The sequence below is a fragment of the Bos indicus x Bos taurus genome, chromosome 14, assembly GCF_003369695.1.
Source record: "Bos indicus x Bos taurus breed Angus x Brahman F1 hybrid chromosome 14, Bos_hybrid_MaternalHap_v2.0, whole genome shotgun sequence".
NCBI lineage: Eukaryota > Metazoa > Chordata > Mammalia > Artiodactyla > Bovidae > Bos > Bos indicus x Bos taurus.
The window spans coordinates 36,347,077-36,364,654 of NC_040089.1; the positions used below are offsets into that span (position 1 = coordinate 36,347,077).

General features: G+C 39.7%; 1 protein-coding gene across 1 annotated transcript in view; it reads left to right on the forward strand.

Moving 5' to 3' along the window:
* KCNB2 (potassium voltage-gated channel subfamily B member 2) overlaps positions 1-17,578 on the forward strand; it is a 464,145-nt gene that overhangs the window by 177,768 nt on the left and 268,799 nt on the right. The window lies entirely within an intron of this gene.

Below are 17,578 nucleotides of genomic sequence, written 5' to 3' on the forward strand. Positions count from 1 at the left end.
CACTGTGTGGTAAGTAATTTTCTAAGGCTTGAAATGATTGTTCACCCCATGGTAGTAGAATTACACATCCAGAGTGATTTTCTTTAAAGACAGAACCCTGAAGCACAGAACTCAGAGATTAAACCTATACCGTGTTTACCTAGATCAATACTTAAAATTAAGTGTGTGTCCTAAATAGCCAGCATAAAATTGCTTTGCTCTCCAGAACAATTGTGGTCTTTTTCCAAGTTCAGTGACATAGAATAATGAGGATGAGATGTTTAGGAGATTCCTGTAGAATTCCCTGGGGAGTCTGATCCACATGAATGCTCACTTCCTAGCTTCAATTACCTGGGATGCTTGGTGTGAAGTCACTTAGGGATGCTACTGAGAATAATAAAGAGCATCCCCTCTCATTGACAAGAAGCTGATGATGTCTCCCTAACTTTGAAATGAAAGAATCTAAGTCTCTCTTTGATGTTAATAGTTTTTGATGGTGATGTATTGAAATATCTGTTCATAGATGCAAAGATCATCAACAAAATTTTAGCAAAAAGAATTCAGCAACACATCAAAAAGCTCATACACCATGATCAAGTTGGGTTTCTTCCAGGATTGCAAGGATTCTTCAATATATACAAATCAATGTGATACACCATTTTAACAAATTGAAAGATAAAAACCATATGATAATCTCAATAGATGCAGAAAAAGCCTTTGACAAAATTCAGCACCCATTTATGATTAAAACTCTTCAAAAAATGTGCATAGAAGGAACCTATCTCAATGTAGTAAAGGCCATATATGATAAGCCTACAGCAAACATTATTCTCAATGGTGAAAAACTGAAAGCATTTCCCCTAAGAGCAGGAACAAGACAAGGGCGTCTTCACTTTCACCACTATTATTCAACATAGTTCTGGAAGTCCTAGCTACAGCAGTCAGAGAAGAAAAACAAATAAAAGGAATCCAGATCAGAAAAGAAGAAGTAAAGCTGTCACTGTTTGCAGATGATATGATACTGTACATAGAAAACCCCAAAGATAGTATCAGAAAATTACTAGAGCTAATCAGTGAATTTAGCAAAGTTGCAGGATACAAAATCAATACACAGAAATCACTTGCTTTTCTATATACTAACAATGAAAAATCAGAAAGAGAAATTAAGGAATCAATACCATTCACCATTGCAACAAAAAGAATTAAATATCTAGGGGTAAACTTACCTAAGGAGACAAAAGAAGTGTACACAGAAAATTATAAGACTTTGATGAAAGAAGTCAAAGATGACATAAACAGATGGAGAGATATTCCATGTTCCTGGGTAGGAAGAATCAATATTGTGAAAATGACTCTACTACCAAATGCAATCTACAGATTAATGCAATCCCTATCAAATTACCAGTGGCATTTTTCACAGAACTAGAACAGAAAATTTCACAATTTATATGGAAACACAAAAGACCCCAAATAGCCAGAGCAGTCTTGAGAAAGAAGAATGGAGTTGGAGGAATCAACCTTCCTGACTTCAGATTATACTACAAAGCTACAGTCATCAAGACAGTATGGTACTGGCACAAAAAGAGAAATATAGACCAATGGAACAAGATAGAAATCCCAGAAGTAAATCCATACACCTTTTGTTACCTTATTTTTGACAAAGGAGGCAAGAATATACAATGGGGCAAAGACAGCCTCTTCAGTAAATGGTGCTGGGAAAACTGGATAGCTACATATAAAAGAACGAAATTAGAACACTTCCTAACACCACACACAAAGATAAACTCAAAATGGATTAAAGACCTAAATGTAAGACTAGAAACTATAAAACCCTTAGAGGAAAACATAGGCATAACACTCTCTGACATAAATCAAAGCAAGATCCTCTATGGCCCACCTCCTAGAGTAATGGAAATAAGAAAGTAAACAAGTGGGACCTGATTAAACTTAAAAGCTTTTGCACTATAAAGGAAACTATAAGCAAGGTGAAAAGACAACCCTCAGGATGGGAGAAAATAATAGCAAATGAAACAACTGACAAAGGGTTAATTTCCAAAATATACAAGCAGTTCATACAACTCAATGCCACAAAAACAAACGACCCGATCAAAAAGTCGGAAAAAGACCTAAACAGACATTTCTTCAAAGAAGACATACAGATGGCTAACAAACACATGAAAATATGCTCAACATTGCTCATTATTAGAGAAATGCAAATCAAAAACTACAATGTGATATCGCCTCACAGCGGTCAGAATGGCCGTCATCAAAAAGTCTACAAACGATAAATGCTGGAGAGGATGTGGAAAAAAGAGAACACTCTTGCACTGTTGGTGGGAATGTAAATTGATACAGCCACTATGGAAGATGGTATGAGATTCCTTAGAAAACTAGGAATAAAACCACCATATAACCCAGCAATCCCACTCCTAGGCATATACCCTGAGGAAACCAAAACTGAAAAAGACACATGTATCCCGTTGTTCGTTGCAGCACTATTTACAATAGCTAGAACATGGAAGCAACCTGGATGTCCATCAACAGATAAATGGTTGAAGAAGTTGTGGTACATATACACAATGGAATATTACTCATCCATAAAAAGGAACATATTTGAGTCAGTTCTGATGAGAACCTAGAACCTATTATACACAGTGAAGTGAGTCAGAAAGAGAAAGATAAATCACATATATACAGAATCTAGAAAAATGGTACTGAAGAATTTATTTACAGGGAAGCAATGGAGAAGCAGACATAGAGAATAGACTTATAGACATGGGAAGGGGAGGGGAGAGGGTGAGATGTATGGAAAGAGTAACATGGAAACTTACATTACCATATATAAAATAGGTAGCCAACAGGAATTTGCTGTATGGCTCAGGAAACTCAAACAGGGGCTCTGTATCAACCTAGAGGGGTGGGATGGGGCAGGATATGGGAGGGGGGTTCAAAAGGGAGGAAATGTATATATCAGTTCAGTTCAGTTCAGTCGCTCAGTCGTTCCGACTCTTTGCGACCCTGAATCGTAGCACGCCAGGCCTCCCTGTCCATCACCAACTCCCAGAGTTCACTGAGACTCACGTCCATCGAGTCAGTGATGCCATCCAGCCATCTCATCCTCTGTCGTCCCCTTCTCCTCCTGCCCCCAATCCCGCCCAGCATCAGAGTCTTTTCCAATGAGTCGACTCTTCACATGAGGTGGCCAAAGTACTGGAGTTTCAGTTTTAGCATCATTCCTTCCAAAGAAATCCCAGGGCTGATCTCCTTCAGGATGGACTGGTTGGATCTCCTTGCAGTCCAAGGGACTCTCAAGAGTCTTCTCCAACACCACAGTTCAAAAGCATCAATTCTTTGGAGCTCAGCCTTCTTCACAGTCCAACTCTCACATCCATACGTGACCACTGGAAAAACCATAGCCTTGACTAGACAGACCTTTGTTGGCAAAGTAATGTCTCTGCTTTTCAGCATGCTATCTAGGTTGGTCATAACTTTTCTTCCAAGAAGTAAGTGTCTTTTAATTTCTTGGCTGCAGTCACCATCTTCAGTGATTTTGGAGCCCAAAAAAATAAAGTCTGACACTGTTTCCTTATGGCTAATTCATGTTGAGGTTTGACAGAAAACAAGATTCTGTAAAGCAATTATCCTTCAATAAAAAAATAAATTAAAAAAATCTGTTCTTGAACACAAAATAATTTTTAAAAACTGATCAATCATTGTAAGTGTTTTTATGGTATTCTCATATCTTTTGAGCATATAGGGAGAGCAGTATTAGTGTTTTTTTCTTGCAGCTTTATTGCCATCAACCAGTGGAAATCTTAGCCTGTGTGACAGTAACAGAAAATTTTCCTCACATAAGTTAATTTTGTGTGTATATTATACTTACCCTGTTTTCAAGCTTGACTTGTCATCTCTCTCCTGCAATGAATGATGAGAACACTGTCCAAGGAGATTTATTCTTTGTCATTTGCAGCCAGTGTGCTGCTTTGTGGGAGGGCATGTGTGTGTCTCTGTGGGGTAGGGGCACCAGCAATGGAACTCATTGACAATTAGATTGCAGCAGTAAAAATACAAAAATAAACCATCATCTTGAAGTATTATGCCATTAAAGCTAAGGTCACAAGCTATATCATTCCAGAGAGTTAAAGAGTTAGTTGGTTTTTTTCAACTAAAATTTTGTTTCAGTAATTACACTTTGACCTTAAGCAGTGATGGTTCTACAGTATCACATTCTGGAAAGATGTACTGGTCTTGGAAAGGGAGACATGGCCCTTGTGCTTTTAGTAGAATGTCTTTTATTATTATATATTTATTTTTAATTGGAGGACAATTGCTTTACAATATTGTGTTGGTTTCTGCCACACATCCACATGAATCAGCCTTGGGTATACAAAAGTCCCCTCCCTCTTGAACCTCCCTCCCATCCCATCCCACCCTTCCAGGTTTTAAGATAAGATGCATGATACCACCCCATACCAAGGCCCAGGGACTCAGAGTTGATCTGCCCCAGGTGCCTGATGGGCAGCTGTTGTTGGGAGCTGGATTTGTTGATGTCAAGGGGAAAGAGGAGGTTCTTGTGCAGGGCAGCTGGAGAAGTCTTGACCACAGAGGGCAGGGCAGACTAGAGTCCATGAGAGGAAATACGGCCACTGAAGTCCTGGTTACTGTAATCAAAGTCTGGAACCCTGGGAGACAAAGCCCCAGAAGATAGCTGAGAACACCACTGCATGTACAACACCTCCATAAGGTTTATGCTATCTGTCTTCCACAATGAGATGGTAATGATCTTTCTAAAATGTTCATCTGATTTTCATCCACCAGCTTGAAATTCCTCATGGGCTCTATAACTTTCAGATTAAAAGAATCAAAGACCCTTTCCAAGATCTTTAGCTGGTCACAGTAGGTCATTTTTGAACTGATGTTGGTCCATCATTCTGGCCTTATTTCCTGTTGGTACCAGGGGTGCCCTCATCACCTTAACCCACAGAACCTACACACTTCCCCAAGTTCATGATGCTATTTCTTACCTGCATGAGGTTCCTTCTGCTGGAATGGCTGTCCTTCTTGAGCTATCAAGCAGCTAATTACTATGTAATTAATTCCTTCTTGGATTGACTTGGTTGAGAATTCATCATCATTCCCTCAGTGCCCAAATGCTTTTGTCATAGTATTCATCATATTTTACTCTAGTTATTCATTACTTATCTCCCACCATACCATATGCTTCTTGAGGGCAGAGACCAGGGCTCATTGTACTCAGCATTTCAGTGCCTGGCAAAGTGCTAGGCCATCTAAATAAATATTGAATAAATAAATTAACTACTTTAGATTATAATTGCCATATGAAAAAAGAAGTGTGGGAATGTAATGTACTTATTCTTTAATTTGAGCTATATTATGTTGCCAAATTCAGACTTAAATTGAAGAAAGTAGGGAAAACCACTAGAACATTCAGGTATGACCTAAATCAAATCCCTTATGATTATACAGTGGAAGTGAGAAATAGATTTAAGGGCCTAGATCTGATAGATAGAGTGCCTGATGAACTATGGAATGAGGTTCGTGACATTGTACAGGAGACAAGGATCAAGACCATCCCCATGGAAAAGAAATGCAAAAAAGCAAAATGGCTGTCTGGGGAGGCCTTACAAATAGCTGTGAAAAGAAGAGAAGCAAAAAGCAAAGGAGAAAAGGAAAGATATAAGCATCTGAATGTAGAGTTCCAAAGAATAGCAAGAAGGGATAAGAAAGCCTTCTTTAGCTATCAATGCAAAACAATAGAGGAAAACAACAGAATGGAAAAGACTAGAGATCTCTTCAAGAAAATCAGAGATACCAAAGAAACATTTCGTGCAAAGATGGGCTCGATAAAGGACAGAAATGGTATGGACCTAACAGAAGCAGAAGATATTAAAAAGAGATGGCAAGAATACACAGAAGAACTGTACAAAAAAGATCATGTCCCAGATAATCACGATGGTGTGGTCACTGACCTAGAGCCAGACATCCTGGAATGTGAAGTCAAGTGGGCCTTAGAAAGCATCACTACGAACAAAGCTAGTGGAGGTGATGGAATTCCAGTTGAGCTATTCCAAATCATGAAAGATGATGCTGTGAAAGTGCTGCACTCAATATGCCAGCAAATGTGGAAAACTCAGCAGTGGCCACAGGACTGGAAAAGGTCAGTTTTCACTCCGATCCCAAAGAAAGGCAGTGCCAAAGAATGCTCAAACTACCACATAATTGTATTCATCTCACACGCTAGTAAAGTAATGCTCAAAATTCTCCAAGCCAGGCTTCAGCAATATGTGAACCGTGAACTTCCTGATGTTCAAGCTGGTTTTAGAAAAGGCAGAGGAACCAGAGATCAAATTGCCAACATCCGCTGGATCATCGAAAAAGCAAGAGAGTTCCAGAAAAACATCTATTTTTGCTTTACTGACTATGCCAAAGCCTTTGACGGATCACAATAAACTGTGGAAAATTCTGAAAGAGATGGGAATACCAGACCACCTGATCTACCTCTTAAGAAATTTGTATGCAGGTCAGTTAGCAACAGTTAGAACTGGACATGGAATAACAGACTGGTTCCAAATAGGAAAAGGAGTACATCAAGGCTGTGTATTGTCACCCTGTTTATTTAACTTATATGCAGAGTACATCATGAGATACGCTGGACTGGAAGAAGCACAAGCTGGAATCAAGATTGCCGGGAGAAATATCAATAACCTCAGATATGCAGATGATGTCACCCTTATGGCAGAAAGTGAAGAGGAACTAAAAAGCCTCTTGATGAAAGTGAAAGTGGAGAGTGAAAAAGTTGGCTTAAAGCTCAACATTCAGAAAACTAAGATCATGGCATCTGGTCCCATCACTTCATGGGAAATAGATGGGGAAACAGTGGAAATAGTGTCAGACTTTATTTTTCTGCGCTCCAAAATCACTGTAGATGGTGACTGCAGCCATGAAGTTAAAAGACGCTTACTCCTTGGAAGGAAAGTTATGACCAACCTAGATAGCATATTCAAAAGCAGAGACATTACTTTGCCAACAAAGGTGCGTCTAGTCAAGGCTATGGTTTTCCCAGTGGTCATGTATGGATGTGAGAGTTGGACTGTGAAGAAGGCTGAGCACCAAAGAATTGATGCTTTAGAACTGTGGTGTTGAGGAAGACTCTTGAGAGTCCCTTGGACTGCAAGGAGATCCAGCCAGTCCATTCTGAAGGAGATCAGCCCTGGGATTTCTTTGGAAGGAATGATGCTAAAGCTGAAACTCCAGTTCTTTGGCCACCTCATGCGAAGAGTTGACTCATTGGAAAAGACTCTGATGCTGGGCGGGATTGGGGGCAGGAGGAGAAGGGGACGACAGAGGATGAGATGGCTGGATGGCATCACTGACTCAATGGACGTGAGTCTGAGTGAACTCCGGGAGTTGGTGATGGACAGGGAGGCCTGGCGTGCTGCGATTCATGGGGTCGCAAAGAGTCGGACACGACTGAGCGACTGATCTGATCTGATCTGATCTGATGTTTATAAATAATCTGAAAACTGAGTCAAGATAAGTGTATAGGTGGATATAGATATATTCAATTAATATAGTTAGGTAGATAGATCAATAGACAGATAAATATACAGAGATAGTTTAAAAGTTGTTTCATTCATGTAACTGCTCATCAATAAATATGTATTGAGTGACAGCTGTGTTACTGAGGTAAAAGTTGCTACCGTAAATTCACCTGTTGTAAGTGTACCTGACAACAATTTCTAGTGTGTTTGCAGAGTTGAATGCTATTTACTGTGCCCTAATTTAGGAACATTTCCATTTCCCCCAAAAGAAAGCTTGTGTCCGTTGGCATTCCCACACCCAGTTATAGGCAAACATGGATCTTCTTTCTGTCTCTATAGATTTGCCTTTTGGGGACATTTTCATAAATATAGTCAATACTTATATGATTTTTTGTGTTGCAGTTCTTTTGCTTAGCATAAGGTTTTTGAGCCCCCACCCTGTTGTGTATCATAAGCGATTTTATTCAGATATGACCTAAATCAAATCCCTTACAATTATACAGTGAAAACAACAAATAGATTCAAGGGATTGGATCTGATAGAGTGTCTGAAGAACTATGGACGGAGGTTTGTGACATTGTACTGGAGGCAGTGATCAAAGCCATCCCCAGGAAAAAGAAATGCAAAAAGGTAAAATGATTGTCTGAGGAGGCCTTACAAATAGCTGTGGGAAGAAGAGGAAGTGAAAGCCAAAGGAGAAAAGGATAGATATACCCATCTGAATGCAGAGTTCCAAAGAATAGCAAGGAGAGATAAGAAATCCTTCCTACATGAACAATGCAAAGAAATAGAGGAAAGCAGTAGAATGGGAAAGACTAGAGATCTCTTCAAGAAAATTAGAGATACTAATTTCATGCAAAGATGGGCACAATAAAGGACAGAAACCGTATAAACCTAACAGAAGCAGAAGATACTAAGAAGAGGTGGCAAGAATACATGGAAGAACTACACAAAAAAGACCTTAATGACCCAGATAACCACGATGGTGTGATCACTCACCTAGAGCCAGATATTCTGGAATGCGAAGTCAAGTGGGCCTTAGGAAGCATCACTGTGAACAAAGCTAGTGGAGGTAATGGAATTCCAGGTGAGCTATTTCAAATCCTAAAAGACAATGCTATGAAAATGCTGCACTCAGTATGGCAGCAAATTTGGAAAACTCAGCAGTGGCCACAGGACTGGAAAAGGTCAGTTTTCATTCCAATCCCAAAGAAAGGCAGTGCCAAAGAATGCTCAAACTACCACACAATTGCTGGCTTAAAACTCAACATTCACAAAACGAAGATCATGGCATCTGGTCCCATCACTTTGTGGCAAATAGACGGGGAAACAGTGGAAACAGTGACAGACTTTATTTTCTTGGGCTCCAAGATCACTGCAGATGGTGACTGCAGCCATGAAATTAAAAGACACTTGTTCCTTGGAAGAAAAGCTATGACCAAATTAAACAGCATATTAAAAAGCAGAGACATTACTTTGCCAACAAAAGTCTGTCTAGTCAAAGTTATAGTTTTTCCAGTAGTCATGTATGGATGTGAGAGTTGGACAATAAAGAAAGCTGAGCGCCAAAGAATTGATGCTTCTGAACTGTGGTGCTGGAGAAGACTCTTGAGAGTTCCTTGGAATACAAGGAGATCAAACCAGTCAATCCTGAAGGAAATCAGTCCTGAATATTCATTGGAAGAACTGATGCTGAAGCTGAAACTCCAATATTTTGGCCACCTGATGCAAAGAACTGACTTATTGGAAAAGACCCTGATGCTAGGAAAGATTGAAGGTAGGAGAAGGGGACGAAAGAAGATGAAATGATTGGATGGCATCACCAGCTCAATGGACATGAGTTTAAGCAAGCTCCGGGAGATGGTGAAGACAGGGAAGCCTGGCATGCTGCAGTTCACGGTGTCACAAAGAGTTGGATGTAACTGAACGACTGAACAACAACCTGTTGTGTAGACAAAGTACTTAAATCCTTCTTATTACCAAACAGCATTCCATAATATGAATATATGACATTTGATTTATCATTTCACTGATTGGTGGACATTTGGGTTGTGTTTCTTTGTGGAAATAACATGAACTTTGTGTGTGTGTGTGTTAGTCTCACAGTCATGTCCGACTATTTGTGACCCCATGGACTGGGGCTCACCAGGCTCCTCTTTCCTTGGAATTCTCCTGCCAAGAATACTGGAGTGGGTTGCCATTTCCTTCTCCAGGGGATCTTCCCAAGCTAGTGATCGAACCTGGGTCTCTCACATTGCAGGCAGATTGTTTACCATTTGATCTACCAGGGAAACCCCATGAGCTTTGGAATTCAAGAAAAATTCTTCTGATTGTGAGTCTGGTCTATGCTTTGCATCCCTACCTATGTTATATATATATTTAATATTTGGGAAGCAGACTGGTTCCCAGTTTCTTTTATTTGTGACACTGAAACCTTTTTTCCTGAAATTATTCATTCCCTAAAAAATCTACATTAAAACTTGCTCTAGACATGAAAAAATGTTCAAATTCTTAACAGTTTAAAGCTATACAGTCAGAGTTTGATACTGTAAGAGAGACTTCTCTGAAGTCAACCTGTCATATTTTCTACATTCATTGAGCTTTGAAACATGAGAAGAGTTTTATTGCAAGTGTCTTGTTCCTATGAGTGGTTGCTATGTGGAAATGGACATGATTTTCATCTTGAATCCATTGGAAGTGGATTTGTCAAATGCTAGGAACCACATGATTTGATAATTATTGTTTTCTCCTCTCCCAAGAAGCAAATCGCTGTCGTTACCAACTGTCATCAGTTAAATCAACTATCATCTCAGTGGCTATAGACCAGCTGAAGATCCCTCCTTTAATGAAATAAAGCCAAAACTAAGCACTCTCATTTCCCACAAAAATCTTTCTGCCTTTTACAGGGTCCTCACACATGCCTGCATCTGTTCTAGCCCTTTGCACTTTCTCTAATTCTTGGTTTGTCTATCATCCCCACTAGACTTGAACCTTCTTAAAAACAACAACCAAGTCCTAGTTGGCCAGGACCTTCATCTTTAGAAGCACCCAATATCAGCTTTAAGTAGGACTTTGCCACAAAAATTGTATGTGACCACTTTATTTCATTGTGTCATCAGAAGCATAGCTATACTACCTTATATTCAAACTATAAAACAATACTTTGATTATTTGCTTCAGAATCCATGAAGCAGCCAGAAGTATCTGGTGAGTCTTTCAATGCAGAAGGTCCAAGAAGGATCCCACAGATTCCCTCCTATTTTAAAATCAGAGAGGAATGGTAATTCTCACATTTGCCAAGGCTTCCAGTTCCATCCTCCTGAAAATAAGGACAGCTGGATGCATAGAAGGAGTCTTGAGGGTAGCTGAGTGTGTATCCTGTTAGAAGCATCCAGGGCAGACCCTGAACCTGCTATGGCGATGGAACCGAGTATCAGGTCGGCTCGGTGCCCATTTTCATACGATGGGCTGGTTCAACTGCCCTAGGCTATGGGACATTTAATCTGTTTCCCTTTTGAATCAAGTGTTTATATAACTTGACATTTTTTAAAAAATAGGCTTTGTCTTCCCCAGCGCCTGTCGCTCCCTATAAGACTCTAAAGCAAGCTCTGGCAGCAGACTTCTCTGTGTTTCTCCGAGCACCAAACTCTCTCACAGAATAAAAATAAAGTCTCCTAGCTCTGAGAATACCTTTTATCACTTTGGACAAGTAACCAGTTGACTTAAATCCTCTCGTAACAGCCAATGCTGAAGTTGCAGTTAAAAAGAAGAGTCTTACCTACTTGAACTAATGCCATTTTACTGCACAATGGGAAACTTCCAGGTGACAACCTGCTGGAATCTCAGCAGTTAGTAAGCCTTATAACTACTCCAGTGAACGTAACTGGTAGTTTTTCCTCCTGCCTAAGGAGCTAATCTGTTTGCTGTATTAATATTCAACTTCTACAGATGTCACAGGTTAATTGCAATGCAATTACATTGTAATGCAAATACAGCAGCTCAGGAATCATTTTTTATTTTATTTTGATTAAACTATGGGCTTCCCACGTGGTGCTAGTGGTAAAGAACCCACCTGCCAATGCAGGTTCGATCCCTGGGTTGGGAAGATCCCTGGAGGAGGGCATGGCAGCCCATTCTAGTATTCTTGCCTGGAGAATTCCATGGTCAGAGGAGCCTGGCAGTCCACTGGGTCACAAAGAGTCAGACATGACTGAAGCAACTTGGCACACGCACAGTTGATTTACAATGTTGTGTTAATTTCTGCTGTACAGCAAAGTGATCCAGTTCTATATATTCTTTTTCATATTATTTCCCACTGAGGTTTCATTTGATAACCTCAAAGTTCTCAAGCCCAGTGATTCTCACAGACAGCCTAGAAGTTTCTTGATTCTTCAAAGCCAATCTTCAGGGAACTTTCATGGCAACACATTATGTCATGATGTTATCATCTTCTCATTAGTATTTCCATGCTTGGTTCTACTTTATTCCTATCACTGTCTTTTTCCTTCTTGTCCTTTAATATTTCCACATACAGAGGTCAAAGATCTCTAACTTCCTATTTTGGTGCTATGTAAAGTGAGTTTTTTGTCAGTGGTCTGTGATGAGATAATGCAGAAATGGCAAGTAAACATTTTATAACAGTTTATACATGCCTGCTGAATCTAATGATAAAATTGAGGGTGTGTATTTTGTACATCTTTGGTTTTTAAAATTCACTTTTCTGTTCATTGATTTCTATTGTATTTGACAGAAGTATCAATCTGTGAAGGACTGGGTTGGGGGAAGCAGATTCTTTACCATGAGTAGTTTAAGAAACATTATCCCAATCTAGCAGCACCTGGCTTGTGGGATAGATGGACAGGTCCCTGCATTTTTCCCACCTAACAATATGGTTTGCCATTATTGGGAAGATTTAGTGGTAAAGGTCTTCATCTCCAGTGGGTTCTAATGTCTTCATATGACATCGTGCCAACATCCAAGGATTGTGTTTTGGGATAAAGATACATGTGGGACTTGACTTCTAGGCTTTACCCATCAAAATGCTCCCTGTTCATCCCATCCCATCTACATAATCTCACATATTATGTAAAATAGCTTTCTGTTTTATTTCTGAAACTATGTTTCATAATACTTGTTTTTTTCCTAATTTGGGAGTTATTGGTACTAAATATGGTATTATTCTTTGGATTTTAAAATATACTGATGTCTTTCCTCATTTTATATTGTTTTTATTCAAGACTAGTGGACTAAGAACAAGCCTAAGTCTTTGGGACTTCCCTGGTGGTTCAATAGTTAAGAACTCATCTTCCAATTCGAGGGACACGGGTTCAGTCCCTGGTTGGGGAACTAAGATCCCACATGCCCCAGGGCAACTAAGCCCTTGTTGCGACTACAGAGCCCACATGCCACAACTAGAGAGAAGTCTGTGTGCCGCAATCAAAGATAAATAATTTTTTAAAGTTATTATAAGGATAAGCCTAGTTCTTTGATCAATCTTAAGTCAAATGGTAGTGCTTGCTGGTAATGTGTGTCTCATGAATTTTGTTTGAAGGCTCTTTGCTAATAGTGAAATTATGCAACTTGCTGCTGATAATGAAAAACTAGAATACTGTGATTATCATAATATTATGATATCATTTTCCCTGACAGCCGTCTTTTGGTCACCATAATTAGCTGCCTTTTCTAATTTGAACAAATGCAGAGCAGTGGAGTCCCTCTTGCTCTGCCTCCTTCCATTGGTGACTGGCTCATCATCAGCCAGGCCTGTGGATGGGGTGTCTGTCTGTGTGTGTGTGTGTGTGTATCTGTATTTACAGGGGGACGGTGGACAGGGGCTCAGGAAGATGCGCGTCCCACAGCACTCTTCTTATCTGTCCTCTGCTCAGAGTGGAGTGCACGCCTTGGGTGCTTGGATGTTCTTTCATAGAAGCACTACTGTCAGTCACATCTATAGCCGTGTCTCAGAGCACACCTGCTTATGCCAAGCCTTGTCCTTCCCGTGCCCTTGGACGAGGTTCTCTGGGACTTGCTGAGAGGCCAAGTCATACGAGGAGCACAAATCCTACTCTGTCAACTTTCACATCCACCCCACAGCCAGAGAGAGGGCCAGCTCTGCGTTCTAAAAAAGGCAACAACTCCCTGTACCAAAAAATGTCGCTCATCCTGCCTCGGAATGGGCCCAGGCTCAGAAGTATAGAGGCGTTTCATAATATTCCAGAAATATTCTCTGAATGACAGAAAATTGAGCCAGTGTCACCTTTATGGAGGAAGTTTACTTCTACCGATGGTCGCAGGGTTTCCATCTGGATTGGATGTCCTCAGAAAGGAGAGAAAGGAGAGAAAGGAGAAGCAGAGAGAAACAAAGGATGGGGGTGGCGGGGAGAGAGCAAGAGCGCCCCTGGTCTCTGTCACCCCTACGTACAGAAAACATCAAGTCTGCTCACCTAGAAATCAGCAAACTCCTAGGTCTGGATTTTCCCCCAGATGTGCTCTTGTGGTTTACAATTCAATATTCTGCTTCCCTTGTGTTGAACAGCAGGCAAACTTGCATTCAAATTGACCATTATTCCATACATAATATGAAATGTTTATTCTGAGGATGAAATAATAGATACATAGGGAAAGAAAATAGAAATGTAGTATTAAATGTGTGCATTTTTGTGTCATCTATTATCCTTAGGAGAGGCAGAGGGATAATTGTAGCATAACTACATTATGAACTATTAAAGGATATGGAACTACTTGAGGGCTAATTTAATTTTTGTTTGTTATACAAAGGTCAGGTCTTAAAATAGCCTCTTGCAGGCATGCAAAGCCCTTTACTTTGCATAAGGTGGCTGGGAAGAAGCCTGGGTTTTAGAGTCAAATCAGCGAGTTTGCATGTGCAACATGTTCACTCATCTGTGTACTCATAAAGATGTGTGTTTCCCTTTGTTTCTCTATTGTAAGCCGTCTGCAGCATTCAGAAATCATCAGGATTTATTATATATTGTACGGATTTGTTCCATTTATGTATTCCTGCATTTTAAAGAGAAAGCTGCCTTAAGCAATCATTTTAAAGACCAAAAATAAATCTATCATGTAACAGCAGTTTTTAAATAACAGCATTTTTTAATGTGTATGGAAAAATTAGATCAAAATGTTCTAGAAGGTGGTGACTTCTACACAGACATTAAAAAATAAAGTGATTTCAAATCTTGTCAGTTATAACAAAATATGAAAAATTATATACTAATTCATGGGTATGAACCATTGGTAAATGTATTTCTTTTTTGTTTGGTTTGTTTTTTAATTATTATTTTTGTATTTCTTTATAAATACTGAATATAAAACAAAATACGGAGTTTAATATGTTACCTACATTATCTGGATCAAGCAAGAAGTAGTAATGGCCTCTACTTTTAATGAACAGCTTTATAGCATCTGTGTTTCCAACTTTTCTCATTAAAAAGTTAAAATATGAGCATTTTTAACAAAATAAACATTTCATTTTTTCACCTTATTGACTATGTTTCAAGCTCTTAAGTGATATTTTGCCCCTGAAAACAGTGACACCTGAATTTTTGACCCAGTTAAATCATCAACTTAACTATATAAAGTTGAACAGTTAACCTTATGAACCCATATTTCCTCATCCATAAAATGGGTTAGTAATATCCCCTGTTTAAAGAGAATTTTTGAGGAATAAATGATGCAATCACTATTAAGGAAATAACATATCTCTAGGCATAAAGTAAGCACTTAACATAAGCAAGTTGTTTGTTAGCTGTTAAGAACTTTCAACTTCTCTTCTACTGCCTCCACTGTTTCTTTCCTCCATTTCTGAGAAGGAAATGAAATAAAAATTCAGATTTCAATGAAAGTAGAATATTTAATGACATTTCTTTGACCTGGAAAGTTCACCCTCTAGAACTAGTTTGAAAAGTGAAAGTGTTAGACACTCAGTAGTGTCCGACTGTTTGCAACCCCCCAGACTGTAGTGCACCTGGCTCTACTGTCCACGGGATTCTCCAGGCAAGAATACTGGAGTGGATTGCCGTTCCCTTCTCCAGGGGATCTTCCCAACCCAGGGATCAAACCCAGGTCTCTTGCATTGCAGGCAGATTCTGTACTGTCTGAGCCACCAGTGAGCCCTAAAATAGTTTGTGTTGTGTTGTGCTTAGTCACTCAGTCGTGTCTGACTCTTTGTGACCCCATGGACTGTATCCCACCTGGCTCTTCTGTCCATTGGGATTCTCCAGGCAAGAATCCTGGGGTGGGTTGCCATTCCCTTTTCCAGGGCATCTTCTTGACCCAGGGATCGAACCAGTCTCCTGTATTGCAGGCAGATTCTTTACTGCCTGAGCCACCAGGGAAGCTCTGAAATAGTTTACTTCAATACAATAAAATATGTGCTTCAAAAAGTAGGAACCAGGTATTCAAGTAAGCATGGTATTTCCTTAAAGAGTGATGAATTTTCCCATCTGTACGTGATTATGAGGCCATGGTAAGTGTTTCCAGAGATGACAGATTTTAAAAGTTAATCAAGTCATCGAACCAATAAGCATTTAAAATAAAAAAAAAGAAGCCTCTTAACCAGTACTGAATGTCTCCTTTAAGTCAACCATGCAAAGAGTTTATGTTCAGAGGAAAAAGCTCCCCTAGGCAACAAAGGCAAAGTAATCAACAAGAGCATTACCAAACACTTTTTTTTCTGGTATAATTTTTCTTTTCTTGAGTAATTTAGCTCATCTGATATATTTCCTAGAACTGATTTTTGACGCACGAGTATATCCATAATCCCTGAATGAATTCCTGCCAGAGCTTTGGTCATTGTGTAACACAGACAGTCACACCATTCCAACAAATTTCTTTGTCCTAATTGGTTAATACTTTCTGTCTGTTTTGTCTTCTCCAAGACTTCTTGCAAATTAAGTATTAGCTATATAAGATGAAACATCAAATTAGTGAGCAAAAGAGAGTCACTGAATCGTGATCCTAGGCTGTAGCCAGTGAGCCACACTGAAAAAGTGATTTTTCTAAAGTGATTCAGTAGCTGCCACTTGCAGAGTCATCTGTCAGAGGTGGTTTGGTGTAACCTTGTCAGGGGACCGGGAATAAATCCGATAGTGTTTGAAGGTTCCCTCCCTGCTTTCCTTCCTTTATTCTTTCCTGCCTTCAGTAAATATTTATTAAGGGCTTTCTCTGCGCTAAGTGCTTTGGCAAGAACCCAGGGGTGAATCAGATATGTATCCTGTCCTAAAGAGGTTTATAATCTAGCAGAGAAAGAAAGCAGGAATCACCTGAACTCATATGCTAAGTGATGTGAGAGTTGTCTAAAGTGATGGGATAATTCAGAGGGGAGACTTGATTTCAGTTTGGGGAATTAAAGAAAACATGAATCTCTTGAAGCCTGAGAAGAGTTTTGGATCTTTTTCAAGAAAAGTAAACCTCTCATTAAGCATATCATTTCAAAGAGTTTATGGAAGCACTGGATGTATGTGTGTATTTGTGTGATGTGTGGTATGTGTGTATGTGGTATATGTGTATATATGTGGTATGTATATGTGGTGTGTATATATGTATGTTATGTGTGTGATACGTGTGTATGCCATGTGGATGTACATGAGGTGTGTATGTATATGTGGTATGTGTATGTGTGTGAGGTGTATATATGTGTGTGGTGTGTGTGTGTGTGTGTGTGAGGTGTGTATGTGTGTGAGGTGTGTATCTGTGGTGTGTGTGTATATGTATGTGATGTGTGTGTGGCGTGCGTTTGTGAGTGGGGTGTGTATGTGTGGGGGTGTGTATTTGTGTGTGATGTGTGTGTGGTGTGCGACTATGTGTGTGAGGTATGTATGTGTGTGGTGTGTGTGTGTGAGGTGTGTATGTGATATGTGTGTGGGGGTATGTGTGTGAGGTGTGTATGTGATATGTGTGAGGTGTGTATGTGTGTGAGGTGTGTATGTGTGTGAAGTATATATGTGTGTATGTGTGTTTGGGGATGGGGACGTGCTAGGCTGCAGGTTAAGGCTTCTTGACTTGGACAATAAGTATCT